At 37.4% G+C, this 16,797-nt stretch overlaps 1 protein-coding gene across 2 annotated transcripts in view; it reads right to left on the minus strand.

The window, feature by feature from the left end:
* chst11 (carbohydrate (chondroitin 4) sulfotransferase 11) overlaps positions 1-16,797 on the minus strand; it is a 64,091-nt gene that overhangs the window by 47,021 nt on the left and 273 nt on the right. The gene's annotated exons all lie outside the window — the stretch shown is intronic.

A 16,797-nucleotide genomic window follows, 5' to 3' on the forward strand; every position in this document is an offset into this window, starting at 1 on the left:
CACTTCCTAAAAATTGGCTACAAATTGGATATAAAAACCCCTCTTAAATGAACTGATGAAGTCGGGATGCTGGTCTCTTGTATTAAAGGAAAATTGTGTTTTTGTGTCCGTGTGAGCGCCACAAACCCCCTGGTGTGTGATAACACGTCTGCAGGCTGAAGAGCCATCTGCCAGTCAAGATCTTCATCCATCAAAACACAACACAAGGGACGGTCGAACAGTACATTCGCCCATATATATAGACCACACACAGACACAGTTTGTTTAGTTTAGAGATAACAAGGGCAAGGTGGTAACAAATACTGAAATATACAAACTCATAATTAGATTCTATATCACGAAAACAATGTGGGTGACCTTTCAAGCATGTAAATATATGAGCCTTATGCCACACTAACAACCAGCATCTCGTGAGCTGGACCGCAAGTCAATATGATTTCCCACATACAAAATGCCCACGAGAGTCTCGTATGAGGTGAACATCGTTGCATTTCCTGACATCACTGATGATGCAATGAAGCTTAAAACTATCGACGGGCTGTCAGAGGTGTTTCCAGCACATTGCTAAGCACCGTTCTGCGTGCCCGTGTGGATAATTAGCCAGTCGCCGAGACGGACGGAAGTGCTTGTGTCAGCTAAAAAAGAGAGAAAGAGAGAGAGAGAGAGAGAGAAAAGGAAACGAAAGTTGTTCACATACTAATTCCCAACAATAACCCAAGTGTCCCTATAGTAATGTGAACATGGTTTTAAGAAAAAGGACCAGTGACTGTTCAATGGCTTATTTCAGTTGTACAGAAACACTCAAGTTTTTGTTCTCTTTGGAGCTTAGAGGCTCTAAAAACGTTTTACTTTCATTCAATGGAAATGTTCTTGTGAACATTTTCTTAAATGCGTCCATGAAGCTTTGTCCTATACTGTAAGATAAACTGATTAGCAAATGGTCACCCTTTTAAAAGGTCCTATTATGTACTATTTAGGTACAAAAATACGATTTAGGTACAAAGATACTAATATGAACTCTTAAGGTGAAAGGTGTACTTTTTGAAAGGATCCGCCCCAGTGACAACCAGGGACAATTTTTCAGACAGTCTACCATTTCCATTCCAATTCCATTTAGCAGACACTTTTATCCAAAGCAACTTACAGTCTTTTGCTTTCTAGCTATACATTTTATCAGTATTTTTGTTGAACCCACGACCTTTGCGATGCTAATGCAATGCGCTTTCAAATAAGCATAAGGAACATCATACAGGTTTGGAACAACATTGGGGTTAGTAAATGTTGACAATTTTTCTTATATGTGAATTATTCCTGTAATAAATTTGGCAGATGATTTTATTCAAAGTGCACATGTATATTAAAGCAATAAGCCGCAAGAAGCAGTGGGTTACCAGTGCATTTTATAACAGATAGGGGGCGTTGTTAAACACAACGCGAAGCGGAGTGCCTGAAACTCCCTTAGCTGTTATGGAGTGCACTGTAACCACACTGCTTTGCGGGGTTTGTTGCTTTTATAAAACGGTTACTTCATATTCATAAGGTTAGCGGGATTTTATAAAATAAAACACAAATAAGTCGTAATTATATTAGTACAAATATTACTCTTCTGTCAAACAAAGTAGTTCCTCAAAATCAAGTGTCGCTGCAACAAAGTGCAGTTCACAAACAACACAGACGCAGCAAAGGCACAATGAAAATATAATTAAAGACTGTGGTGTTTATTTTTATATATCAACATTCATCTAAAATATACATTAACATTTATATTGTGCAACTGCTGAAGTGATGATCAAATATGCTTGGAAGCATGCTTAACTCTTTCCCCGTCAGCGTTTTTTTTTTAAGTTGCCACCCAGTTTTAGTTTAATGCCTTACAGAAAAATGATCTTCTTTAAGTAAACATAAAATATCAAATGAAAGAACAGACCATCTGCTTTCAAACAACAACATCAAAACCGTGTCATCCTACCTTCATTTGTTATCACCTCTCAAATTTTCAGCTAAAAGCGGAGATAATTCCATTTATGTGAAGAACTTTTGTAAGAGATCAGATTCAGAGCCATGACGATGTTTTTAGTGAGTGAATGCGTCAGTGTTTAAGTTGGGTAAGATCGCCACCGAGTGGATAGCGGAAATATGAATTTGAGGTAGAAACTCCTCAGGGAACGTTTATTGACGAGATGACTCCACAATATTTATTGACATTTATCTGGATATCGCCATAATTGTGCAATTGTAGAAAAATGTAAAATATGATTAAAGACTGTGGTGTTTATTTTCATAAATCAGTACGCATCAACAGTGGCGCAGTGATACTTATGTAATACGGTCTGAACCGTGGGTTTTCCGGGGTATTTTATCACGGCTTAGAACGCGTTTCAACCAATCAGAATGAAGAACCAGAACTGCCCGTTTTATAATTTTACTTTTATGTATGGGTATCGAAATCATGACTACTACACTGGTAACACAATGCACTGCAAATTGAGCTAGAGAAAAATTTAGCTTTACTTGCTATCAAATTTCGTCGACTTTACGGCATTTATTCTCTGAAACTGCTTCTGATTTCAGGTCACTGTGGACTGTTTAGTTAGAAAACACAGCAACTAACCACATCTGACAACACTGATGGGTGACATCACGCTGCAGGCCCGGCAGATGGCATGCGTTTGTTCATGACGGAAAATAAAATTATGGATACGTAAGCCACTTTTTAGGGACAAAATTAGGGACTTGATAAACTCTCTAAAGTGTTTACACGCCATACGTTTTAGAGAGCCCATCTCTAAACATATTCATCTCTCTCTAGTAATCACAGTAGCTTTTTTATCACCAATCACATATGCCAGACGTGCAGGAAATCACTTTAAATTTATCTTACAAAAACAGCTCTGAAAATGTAAATCAATCGCTATAAATTAAAATGTTTTAATTAAACTTAAAGCATTTGAGTTGTATAATGTTATAAATGGAAGTACAGAAGAGACTGTTCCAGAATTTCCCAAAATAAAAAACATCCATAAGCCTCATTGATTATATTTCAAGTCAAATAATATATTCACCTTTTTGCCATAGAGCTCAAATCTTGTTCACCCTTGAGCATATTTAAAGTTGAAAGACCGATAGACAGAGTGCCAGGTTTGACATCAGTGTTCACACATACAGTATCTCACAGATTTGAGCTGTGATTGAGGGCAAGAGTTAAAATGTATATCACTTCACCTCAGAAGACACTTAATAACAGTAGAGATGGATGCACTTTTTGGAGCTTTAAAAGTTAGGCACTATCCAATGCCATTATAAAGCTGAAAAGAGCCATAACTGTGTTTGTCTGAAAGAAGAAAGTCATACACATAGAACGGCATGGGGTAAAATACGGGGTAATAGGGTAAACTTTTTCTTTAGTGGGACACACATCTCACTTGGGTACAGTTCAGTACCAAAATTCAGCTTCCAAAATTGGAAATGGCAGGTGGACTTCGACCTTGCTCATGATGACAGTTTGCGTACGATGTCCTGAGGATTTTTCCATCTCTTTAAATGTGGTACTATCATGTTTCACCCATAAAAGTTTTACTTGACTTTTGTTTTTATCAAAACGTTTAGGACGATATGTCAATTAGGACCGGATGAACTGTCCCTTTAAGGGCGCTATCACCACAAGCACTTGAAACGTTCGCTACAACTTCCTGCATGCATGTCATGTCAGAGACAGACTTTTGTGTATATATACTGCTGCTGTGGTATTTCAAGTGACTAGTAACTATTTCCAACATCCTTTATTCTTTTTCATCTCAGTTTCACAAAACTAATCATTGTTAGCAATTCGTTTTAATGACAGTGTGATATTTAGAGACTTAAAATTTAAAGATGAAATGTGTACATTAAGGCAGGAAGATTTATAGCTACATATAGAATGTACTGTAATTGTCTCTTTGCTCTTTCCAATCTCTATTTATATCTATGCAAGGTCAGAGTTTCTCCTCTCTCAAACACGCTTCAACCACAAACCTCTAATTCTGTATGCCACACCCTTTAAAGAGGGGAAAGGCGAAAAGAAGGGAGGAGAACGAGAGAACACAACAGATAAAGTAAACAGCAACTATTGAAATTCAGACCTACAGTGGCCGAATGTAAAGCTCACTTGGATGAGAGGACAACATCACAGCAGCAGAGGCTTTAAATCACAAGGATTCGGTGTCGGTCTGATGTACGGTTAGATATAAAGAAGCAAACAGCCATCAGCCAGATGCTCAGAAGACAAACGACACAACAACACTTCAACCACAGTGTCGTTTCAGTCATCGCCACAGTGCTGTTTATAAAGTTTCTGTCTTCTCTTTAAAAAGTTTCAAAATAACTCAACTGCACAACGTAACTATAATCCAAGCTCAGTGTAATGAGTGGATATACAGAGTACTGCATTTATATGTAGTGTATACACATTTATAGTGATTGCACATGTCTTATCAAACTTTACTACGCTTTCACTCTCATGTTGTGGACCATTTAGCATCAGAAGTTTTAACACTATTGACCTTGCAAGCATTGGTTTGCTGGTAATGCAGATCTTGTTATCCAGCTGATTTACTGTGTGGAACCTCATTAAACGTTTACACGGAGGATGACATGCTGAGATCAGAGATCTATCTTCCTTGGTTCCACACTCTTAAAGAAATATTCCCAAATCTTCTCACCCCCATGTCATCCAAGATGTTGATGTCTTTCTTTCTTTGTTCAATTGAGAAGAAAAGTAGTTTTTTGAGGAAAACATTCCAGGATTTTTCTCTATAAAGTGGACTTTAGTGGACCTTAAAAGTTTACAAGTTTAACAAAGCTTCAAAGGGCTCTAAACGATCACAATCGAGACATAAGGGTCTGATCTAGCAAAACGATCATCATTTCAAGTAATTTTTTATCACTTTTCATCTTGCACCAGCCTTGTGATGCGCCAGCATAACCTTACGTATTACGCAATCACATCGAAAGGTCACGCATGACGTATGTGAAACTACCGCTCAAGTGTGGAGAAAGAGGGCCATACAGACATTAGCCTCTTTCACACAGTAATTCTGGTAAATTACCATGAATTTAACAGAATGAATTTACCAGTAAATACAAAAATGTGCTGTTCACACACGCAGTGGCGTTCCGTTATTTTACCAGTAAGACATCATTCACACATCAGTATCAAAATACCGGTAAATTCGTTGAGAAAGCGGAAGTACCTGTAGCACGCGGCGAGCTCAATGTTGTATTTGTAAACAATCCACGTCGTTCATATCCACGGTCCGTATTTTGTTGTTTTCACGTCTGTGGTAAACAGTCGCGAAGTTGCTCATGACCAAACCACATTGAATGAGACGACGTCAAACCGAAAATGCGTTTTTAACAACAGTACTGTTTGCACTTTAGGCTTCACAGAGGGCGTGCTAAGGACGTCGGCAATTCGGCGGTCAGCTGTTTTTAACAACTTTGGTGAAGAAATGTGGACGTAAACTGCAGGTGTGCTCAACTTTCAAGCAGCATGTGTGTGGAAATGTCAGTAAACAGTGCGGGGGTAAACGCGTCATCTGTATTAAAGCGCTATGATTGGCCCGAAGCTGTCAGCACGGTCTGACGTCGTCCGTTCTAAATGCCGGTAATCCTATAATTTTCGTTCACACACAGCGCTTACCGGTAAATTACTGGTAATCTTACATCCTGTCTTACTGGTAAATTGGGAGCACTGATTTACCGGAAAGGTTCTGTTCACACATGACATGTTAACTGCAATTTACCAGTAAATTACCAGTAAAGACTGTATGTGTGAAAGGGACTATTGTTTGTGGAATGATGTCTTAGTGTCAGTTAATTGTTTAAAATGGTCCACAAATGTGTGTTTCACATATGTAACACGTGACCTTTCGATGTGATCATGTAATATGTAAGGTCATGCACATCACAAGGCTAGTGCAAGACAAGAAGTTATGGTTAAAAAAAATTGTTTTTGCAAAAATTACAATAGTTTCACTAAATAAGAACCTTATTTCTTGGTTGGGATCGTTAAGAGCTCTTTGAAGCTGCATTGAAACTGTAAACTGTTGAGGTCCACTAAAGTCCACTACAGGATATGGAGAAAAATCCTGGAATGTTTTCATCCCCGGGAGAGTCAGCCAACATTGGCTTAACTTAGCCCTTTACTGTATACGTTACATTAATACTACGCTCACTTGTACGGTTTATTCTTAGCTGCTGTATTCTGCTTCTTATATTATCTATCGATTATTCTGTGTTCTCCTCTACATCTATTAAATGTAAAGCTGCTTTGAAACAATTAACAATTGTGAAAAGCGCTATATAAATAAAATTGAATTGAATCCTTTAAAACTAAAGGTTCTAAAAGAGTTCTTTGCAGTGATGGTATACAAGAACTTAACTTTTTAGTCTGTAGAGTTCTTTTTTACTACAAAAAATACATTTTGTGCATCATCAGGATACATGATCTTTATGGAACCATACAGATAACAAAGCAAACTATTTCAGGACTCCTTAATTTCAAGACTACCCAAATTCTAAGCTTCTGCCTGTGATGTTCAGGTGAACTCTAGGACTCTAATGTGTATTTTATTAGGCTTGAATCTATACTTTGTAGAAGTGTAGATCACTCATAGCGGAACTGTGCAACCCTCATGTGTAACAACCCAAAATATCTGTTTACTAATCTTACAACCCCCTTCCCAGAAACTCAGTGATTCACACATAGGATGTTTCTCAATCGGGAGGCTGCAGCCTCCTGGAGGACGCATTTCTAGGCTACATACGTCATCAAGACTATTATTGTTAGTTAAGAGTAAAGTGTTGTAACATGCTTATGACTTGAGAATTTAATGCTCATTTAACTTAAATAAACCAGGCTTGATGACACAGTCTTCGGATTGAGAAACGGCCATAGTCCATGATCATAGGAGTGGTCCATTACTGCACCCATTGGGGGTTTACACCAACAGCCCACTCCTGCATTTCCAGTCTTGTCTATTTACAGCACACGTGTCAAAAGGCGTCAGGGTCGTCAGTTTTTTTTAAGGGGGCACAGGGTGCACACCTACCCTTCATACTGTAAACATAATTTATAACATAAAAATCTTTTATATCTCATATTCTTATAGACACCACAATGACAAAAAGAGAAGCGTTTTATGCTATTTTACACATTATTGAATAATTCCTCATCTGTTATTGGCTGTTATGATTAACACTGCAAACACTGTGAATAAAAATAAACCTTTGATGCAACGTAAGGATATCTAAATGTAATGCTGTAATCAACATTTTTGCTTTATTATTTATTTAATTGAATATTCATTTTTAAAAACTAGCCTAATGAATTGGTAGAACTTTACAATAATGTTGTATTCATAAACACTGGTAGATGCATTAACTAACATGAACAAACAGTGAACAATATAGTTTTTCAACAAGTAATAATTCTTGTTAATACAGTTATTCGTGATAGTTCATGGTGCATTAATTAATTGTTACCAGTTACGTAAAACGCTTGATTTCATAAATTTACTAGTAAATGCAGAAATTAACATGAACTAAGATTAATCAATGCTGTAGAAGTATTGTTCATTGTTAGATGATTTTAGCTAATGCATTAGCTAATTAGTGCCAAATACAACCTTATTTATAAAATTATGATAGGAACGCATCATATTTGACCTCAGTCAGAGCATTTAATAATTTAGCACCACCTCTAGGGGTGAATATAAACAATAAGAAATGGACTTTGAACTATCACCTAGTATACAGTTAATACTCGACATGCACAATGATGATGCCAGCGCTGTTGCGTCTTGGTTTGTATCCATTAATAATTCATTGCGTTCAGAACAAAGCACGTCATTAAAACAGCAAAAATCTCAGAAATGATCATAAAAGTATTGCATGCAAAACTCACTTGGCTTTCAGTGGGCATGACGCTTCTTAATGGCATTTTACAGTCTGAACTTTTTATTTTGCCTTTCTCATTCTTTATACCCTCCTCTTCCTCCTCATTTATTATGCCTCTTTCCTCTTCAACTTCCTTTTGTAACATACTGATGATTGTATAATTTCAGGTACATCTGGTGTCCAAAGTCATTGCTTTATAAAATGGCTTATTGTTTTAATGATTTGGTATTCATTGTCATGGATAACAAGGTGTTACAGACCATAAAATCAAATATTTTCGGTGCTGAAAATCACGATTTCCTGTTGTCCCAATTAGTGTCAAAACTGTTACTGTCAAACTCTGTTACCAGAGTAACAGTGTTGACTGTCATGTATGTAAACTCTAAGAAAGAATGTGTTGATTTTTTACACATTAAATGTGTTGTCATTAACTAGACACAACAGGTGTTGCTTTAACACATTTGTTTAAGAGTGTGTATGACTGCCAGTTCTGTTACATACTGTCAACACTGTTCCTCTACATTGGTAACAGAGTTTGACAGTAACATAATTCACACTGACTAACATATCAGACATATCAGAATCAAATAAAAATCAAATGAAGCCTCAGTATTTACAATTTCAAACACAATGAGAGTTTGCACAATGGCTTCTTTTATGTGACAGAACAAGCAGCTTTATGTGTCTGAATGGTGCACATTCAGTATAAAGCAGTGAACTGGAGCAGGGTGCTGTCTTTGTGAGCGGTGGGTCTGCGTGACTGTTTCGGCTCTTTGTTTCGCATTACTGTTTGTAGGATGCTCAGAAAATCAGGCCCGTGAATCACCCACTTCCCCTTACCAAAACCCTCCAAGGGCCAGTGAGACTGTTGCCATGACAACATGTATAGGGAAGTGCACTGATGGGACGTCTTAATGTCACAGCCAAGGGCACACTTCACTTTTAAAAACCTAGAAAATTCCCGGCAGGAATACGTTTTAATTGGAAAAGCAGACAACGCGTTAGTGGAAATGTGTTGGATAGCAGTTAACTTCTTAATAATCAGACTTTGTCTAGACATGATAATTAGGCTTGTGGGAGATAACCTAAGACAGTTAACCAATAAAGCATGTCTATACACTCACATCCACATGCCTCTATATAGTATCTGTTCTCTAAATAAGTCTGGTACTGCTAAAATCTCTCTTCTGCTCTCTGAAACACAAACACATCACACAATAGTACTGTTGACAGTTATAGAAATACTCAAACAACACAAAAACACAGACTGAGATGACTATGCAGGGACCAATGAGATTCATTGTGCTTTATCAGCGTGCCACCACATTTGTTTTTAACAGCACTGATTTGTAGGTTTATAACAGCACATCAAGTTTTCTCACACAAACGTATAGTTTCGCGTCACTTTAATGACGTATGTATGTGCTTTCTCATATTGACTTCCATTTAAGGAAATAGCATGACCATTTCAGTATTAAACTATTTGTTTGTGTACTGCCAAAGAAGGAAAGTCTTACACATCTTGGTTTGGGATGGCATAAGGTTGAGTAAATAATGATTGTTTTTTGGGCGAACTATTCCATTATGGACAAAGCATTCTTGAGGATTCGTTCTCGTGTCCACCCACAACAGAAGGCATGTACACACATCACACGTGTGAACACCTGTTTACATTCACACCCCATCCCCCAAAACACACATCATACACTGTTTCCATGGTGATCGCTTACATTTTTTTCCCATTTGTCTCAAATATTCTCACTTGGGATTTTCTCGCCCATCTCTTTGTCATAGCCACTCATAGGCATCTACTTTCACTAATGCACATGCATGTGTGTGTAAGACTAACACCAGGGTTTGGTTTTAGTGGATGGTGACAGATTTTTTAATGTTCATCTATGGTTATTAAAAGTATTTTTTTAAACATAGGACAAGCCAAATACACATCCAAATAATGGCACGCACAAGAGCAATGTTTTCCTTATTAAAAACCATGATTCACTTTTCAAGAACCTGATTCATTCTCAACAACTACCCAGATTCGCTCTGTGTGAATGTGAAAATACCTGAAGCATTAAAGGTTATGAAGTCCTAAGAAATTTAAGTTGTATTTTGCCTGTAGAAAATGAAGCTTTTTAGGGCTTTTAGGTAGGGCTGTCACAATGATTAAATAATCGTCTAATCGCAATTGTTTGACCCTGCCGCAATGATTTCAAATCACCGCAATGATTGCACATCTCTCTAAAAAACACAAGGGGGAGCTGCAGTGCCTGTATAAACGAGACAGTATCAGATTAAATATGTGTTATGTGTATTAATATTTACTGCCAAGTAAATCTTGCAAAAGATTTAAAGGTACTCTAAGCGAATTCATGCGTTTTAGACCATAAAACATTTTTTGTTACATACAGCAAACATCTCCTCACTATCTGCTTGCTACTTGACCGCTGATCAAACTTTAAAAAACGCGATCTCTAATAACAACACAGTGGCCAAACCTAGCACCACGAAACATAACAAAGTGTTTCAGCCAATAAACGACAAGAAGGATTTGGGGGTGGGGGTTGGGCACGCTCATGAAAGCACGGAAGGGATAGGGAGGGGGAGGAGTTAGCTACGCTCCGTTTGTTTGAAAACAGTTCAAACATCAACAAAAAGTAACGTCACAGATTTGCATAGAGCGCCTTTAATTTAAATAATCACAACAAAAAAATATTTCATAAACAAACAAAAATGTATGAGAATTAAATGTCAAGGCAATAAAACAGACAAATAATCTTCATAATCATCAGAATTTATCAAACAATTAACCGTCAGCCAGATTTTATAATCGTGACTGCCCTATTAGGATTAAGACCCACATTCCCACAGTTTTCTCCTTGGATGATCTCTTTTATTTTTGGTTTCAAAATCATTGTGTTTAGACACAATGTTTTTTTATAAACATTTATGACAGAGATAATGTATAGGCAGCAGGTTGATCTTGTATCCCACTGAAGGGGCTTATTTCGCGATAACAACCTGCTTTATTATCCCGCTTATTACACAGCTATTTACCTCATAATAAATAAGGTAAGGAACATTAACTATTGATTTGAAATATTTTATTTGCTGATTTTTAATAAATGCAGACCTTGCACAAGGAAAACCTGTTTACTTTCTGTTTTAAGATAAGACGAGACAAATTTGGTTAAATCGTTTGGAAATATAATGTCATATATGTTGACATATAAGACATATTTATATATTTTTTGTGTAATATTAAACTGTACCTGTCAGCATCCGGTTTGCCGTGTGCTATTAGTTTTGAGCGGTAGTTATCTGAAAAGAACAAACCCTGGAATGTTGTGACTGGCCAATCAGAATCAAGCATTTTAGAGTGCTGTGTAATAAAAAAGTGATTTGAATACTTCAGAAAGTTAGATAGTTAAAGTTTTAGGTAAATGCATTTAACTGACTGGCAAAAATTAGTTTCTAAACTTTTCTTTTTCTGGAAAAAATGTGACATGTACAGTTGATTATATAATATTTAGATTTAAAAATATATAGTTTACGAATTTAAAGCATTATTATATCGCATATCATAAATCATATAATTTGGCAAGTTTTGAATACCTCAAATCGTGCAGCCCTATTCACAAACTTAATCATATACATCAAAAAAGTAAATGGTCCAAAAGTACTTCATAAGAAATATAATTTCATATTTCCAATGTGTCATTAACCCTAAGTTACCTCAGACTTGAGAATTAAGAGCTTAAAGGCATCACTGTATGTAACCCATAACATGATCACTGACAAATAAATGTGGCATGGTAACAAGTAGAAACAATGCCAAAATGTGGTAAGTGTCCCACTGCGTTTGCAAAGATCAATATTTACTGTATCAATAACTCTCTTCTCTTCCGCTTACACTGACATTCAATGCACTGTATAATGACTGCAGCATGTGTGCATTGACGCTAATGAGCACGCACATACATAAGCACTCTTTTTATATGCCTGTAGGAAAGATAAATCACAAATAAGATCTCTTTGATGTTTCAGTGGTTTTTTCTAGACAGCAATGAGATACAATTGCAGTGCAGTTAGAGACTTAGTCTGAGCAAAAGTAAAGACCTCAACAGTGTCACACATTGTGCTTTGATTTGCCAGGACAAAGTCTGCATTCAAAGTTAGAGATTTTTTATCAAATTCTCCTAAGAGCAAATTATCTTTCATTTCTCCTTCAAGGAAAACATCTGAGACTGAATTAAAGATAATAAAAAATCCATTATATTTCCTAACCCACTGTTTCCCGAATGTATTATATATTGTACAACATCATAAATGGTATATTAAAGGCGCAATATGTAATTTTGGGAGTTGTAGTCTTCACTAGCATTGGGCGATATTCTCCATAGTTAGATCGTCAACCAGCGAGAGCCTCAATACACAATAGTACTGGGGGCGGGGCAATAGTTTTCTTATTTATTTATTTATTTGATCATTTTTGACTAATTTATCTATGACAAGCCACTGAATACTGTAAGGCAGCTGGCAAGCCCATTACAAGCTCAGGTGTGAGGCAAAGTCTAAGCTCGAGCGCATTACAAGCTCGCTTGCGCAAGGAAAAGCCCACAATGGAAAAACAGGGAATGTGCGTTGTTGTCACAAGTGCAGGTCATGCGAGAATGTTAATCTAAAACCATGATGACGATAATGATGGCATAATAATAATTTAACACATTAATGGGCAACCAAACCAACTATGGTCATGAGAGGTGTCACAATCTGCGAAATGTCTGACTTGTCGATACACGATAGTATTATCTATCGGCACAACCCTAGTCTGCACCTTTAATATCAACAGGAATCGATCTGACAGGACTCACACATCATGTTCATGGATGCCGTATTATTACAATGTAGGCCCACAGAGTGAAAAAAGGTGCTTGAAAGAAGCAACAACAAAGCAGTGTGCTTAGACGTTACTACTTCAATAATCTGCATACTTCTATTACTTTTGCATGTGGCACTGTGCATATTGATCAACATTTGACATCAAACTATCACAAGAGTGCTTGCTAGTCGCTGTCACCATATTTTGATGTCACTCGGTCTGTACAGCGCCGTATGAAGTCAAACACATCTATGGAGCAGAAGCCGAGGATAAACCAGACATAACACCACTGACAAGCAACCCTATAAACTAACACTTTTTAAACAGCGTTCAATCATTGTTGAAACATTTTGATAATGCAAGTGCACTTGTGAAAAACAATATCACTGTGCTTGTAGTTAAAAAAAACATGCATATTGTGCCTTTAATATAAAAAATACTTTGGTTTGGCAACTACGTCCTAGTCAATGATCTTAAGCAGTAAAACTGATATCTGGTTGGACACGTATACAGGGACACTATGATATGAAAATATCAAATTAAAAAAGCAACACATAATCACGAAACACACACTCATAATCACATTTATTTCCATCTTTAAAAAAAAATGTTAGGATCTAATATATAATTGACAATACACCGAGATCTTTTCATTCGGCCCAGTGATGGAGATGGCTGGCATCCAGATGCTGAATTTGGTAAATGACACTTTTGCTATATTTTCCACCATTAACATGCGTCTCCTCCCACTACAGCATACTGGAGACAGCAAAAGCTGAGCTTAATGAGCTTAATGGGCTGCCCCATAAACCACAAACATCTGCACACCTTTTATCTCACACACATGGCAAGCACAAAACTGGGAATTACTTTAACAATTAACCATCAGGGAGAGAGAGAGAGAGAAAAAGGGCGAGCGAGGGTGTGACAAAGACAAAAAGAAAGCATCTGTCTGTGTCTGTCTGCAAGGCAGAAACAAGGTAGCCATTCATGTCTTTCGGATATGCCGAAATTCCTACAATCCACATATTCTGCAAAATCCAAGCTTATTGGGGCAGGTGGCATATTTGCTGGGGATTTGTAGGTATGAAAGGTGCATGTGTCTGAATTTGTTTCAGCCCCAAAGCATGTGTCGGTGCGTGTGTTTGTCAGCCGCAAAATTTAATTCGTTTCAGCAGATGTGTATCAACCAAATTAGTCGGGCGGCACAAGCTATTCCCATAACTACGGTCCAGTTGGCACAACCATAAGCTAAACAAGAAGAGGACAAATTCTCACAAATCAAACAACTCTCATCTCTTTAAATTTATGATATAACATTATTGTTACAATTATTTGTGTAATAAATAACTAAAATGATAAATCTCACTGTCCAGATTGAGCATGTGGGTGTGTGTAAACTAAATGGGAGAGCTTAGAAAACAACAGGCCTACCGAGATCACACAAACAGGATATCCTGCATATGCACTCTCAAAACAAAACAAAAAAATGAACAATGAGCTCAGAACTGGGAAGCAGGCACTCGCCTACACATCTGATTTGATCTTTGGGATGCCATTACTTTTCTGGTTGGCATGACCTTTATCAGTCATAGAGATCAAATGCCAGGCCTTTCTCAACGTTCTTGGAATATAAAGAAGAAGGGAAAAGGAAGGCGGCCGCCAAGGATCTTATCTGATTCTGGGTCTTCATCTCAACTCTTAAGGAACGTTGAGATTCCCACAGACATTCCATATGTCTTTTCTCTCAGAACAACTCATTTTGGTTACTTCCTGGCCACTCATCCCCTACTATTTTCCTCTCGGTCTTTCTCTTTTCTATTTATATCCTTTACTTTCCATTTCTGTGCAGATGACAGATGTATGGCTGAGGAATTTGGATGCTTTGTCTTTCTCATAAAAGTCTTTAGCAGATATAAAAAGAGAATCAATGTTCACCAACCAGTCCAGACAATATACCTATACAATTAATCGTTCAGATAATTTCATCTTAAAATAAATTGAGTACATATAAGACTTTTGATTATAGACTATCTTGGCCAAATCTAAGCGCAGTGTGAGACATTTGTTTAGGTCTCTTCTGAAAAATCAAAATTGGTTTTCTCATTCTTCAGAAACACGGTAACATACAGTAAAGAGGTCAGCAATGTCAATCCTCTCTGGTTGTCACAGTTCCTAAGGCACTTTCTAATGTGAGTGTGATGTACCGGTGCATTCGGAAGGGTTTGTTTGTAGGCAAGAGTGCACAATCAGGTCAAACACACGTGAAGAAAAAGAGCAAGGGCATGCAGGCATACACAAAAACAAATGAGGAAACTGAAACACCTGTCAATGGTGTAGGAAGACATTGTTTACAAGGATGTGTGATGCAGTCTTGGCACAGACGTTTTCAAAAACAACTTTATCAGTAAACCATACAACAGTGAAACTCGAGCTGTATATCTACAAGGACCCCTGTTGTCCATCACAGCACTATTTGAAGGCCTCACCACTCACAATTTCTTCCTAAAGCTTATGTATATTCATTATATATACAAATATTAAGCAATATCTTGATTTCAAGTTATTTTAGCGTATTTTAATGCTTGTTTTGTTTTATATAAAATAATTTTAGCTCACCTAATGGGGCCTGGACCTCTGGATGGGAAACACTGCCAAACAATGAAGCTGGTTACAGTGATATAGCAGGAGTTATAGCAGCAAATGGTCAATAAATGCAGTTGTTTATGTTAATTATTGCCGTAAGTAATTATTCCGCCAAATAATATAGTTCATTTGCATAAGTGCATCCTGTTAACGGTTGCCAAGCAACGTCGAATGTTAGTTCGTCGCGCATTAATATCGACTATTGGAACGTAGTTTCGGTCAGATTATAGAACTTTTGGTTTGTTGTCATCTGACTCCAGCTCAAAGTGGGTTCGAGTAGGACCTGTCACGCACGACTTTAATTCTCTCTCGTGATATGTTTCATTGCAATTTTTGTTTGGACGCACGCAACAGGTCGGATGCGTCGGCACGTCAAATCCCGTCCGATAGGAGTGACACGTGCATTCCAGCGACAGGACACTGCTGGGAACCTCCACTAATGCACTTCTACACGGGTTTCATTTGTGTGTGTCATGAGCTCTCATCCGCAGCGCGTGGACATTTCCCATGAAAAACAGGGAACATGCTTTGGTTAAAATAAAGCAAAACGGTGGGCAGCATGACAGAAGACTTACGCATGGGGAATAATTACACATCCTACATCATCCTTTCATCAGTCTATTGCGCTACAGTTTCCCCACATCTGTTACATGCGCGTGGCGTTTCACAGGCACATCTGAGCAAGATCTGAGGAGTTAGGCAAAATGTAAAGTGTATTATAGATAGATAGATAGATATATACAAATATATCTATCTATATATAGATAGATAGATAGATAGATAGATAGATAGATAGATAGATAGATAGATAGATTACAACAGCGTTGTAAATAATGATTTTGTATAGGTTACACACAAATAATGCGCTATGCACCATATATTCAGCCATTATTGAATGGCACGATTATTGAATTATTGTCTATCCGCTCCAAACTTTAAATGAATTTCAGATCAATGTAAAGTAGTTATTATTATACCGAAACAGTACGTTGGCAGTACTGATGCACGTTTTTATTGATGTTTGTACAAGAATGTCTGCTCTTTGATTTCAAACATTACTGTGACTCGGTACCGGCCACCAGAGACAACACGAGACAATGCCACCCTCCTAAAAACACAAGGCTACTGTACAATAGACCCAAATCGTGTATTTAGGGACAATAAAACTAAACGACATTATATAGACAACTGGAGCTTAGGTGTGCGTGCGTGAATCATTCACTCTCCCTGCTGTTAATCGATGCGCTTCTCAAAGACCTCATTGATTATTAATTACATTCTTCCACACCGAAACAGCATGTCAAAGACAAAAGAGCATCTCAAACCGATTAAAG

Source organism: Misgurnus anguillicaudatus, chromosome 1 (genome assembly GCF_027580225.2).
Source record: "Misgurnus anguillicaudatus chromosome 1, ASM2758022v2, whole genome shotgun sequence".
Lineage (NCBI taxonomy): Eukaryota > Metazoa > Chordata > Actinopteri > Cypriniformes > Cobitidae > Misgurnus > Misgurnus anguillicaudatus.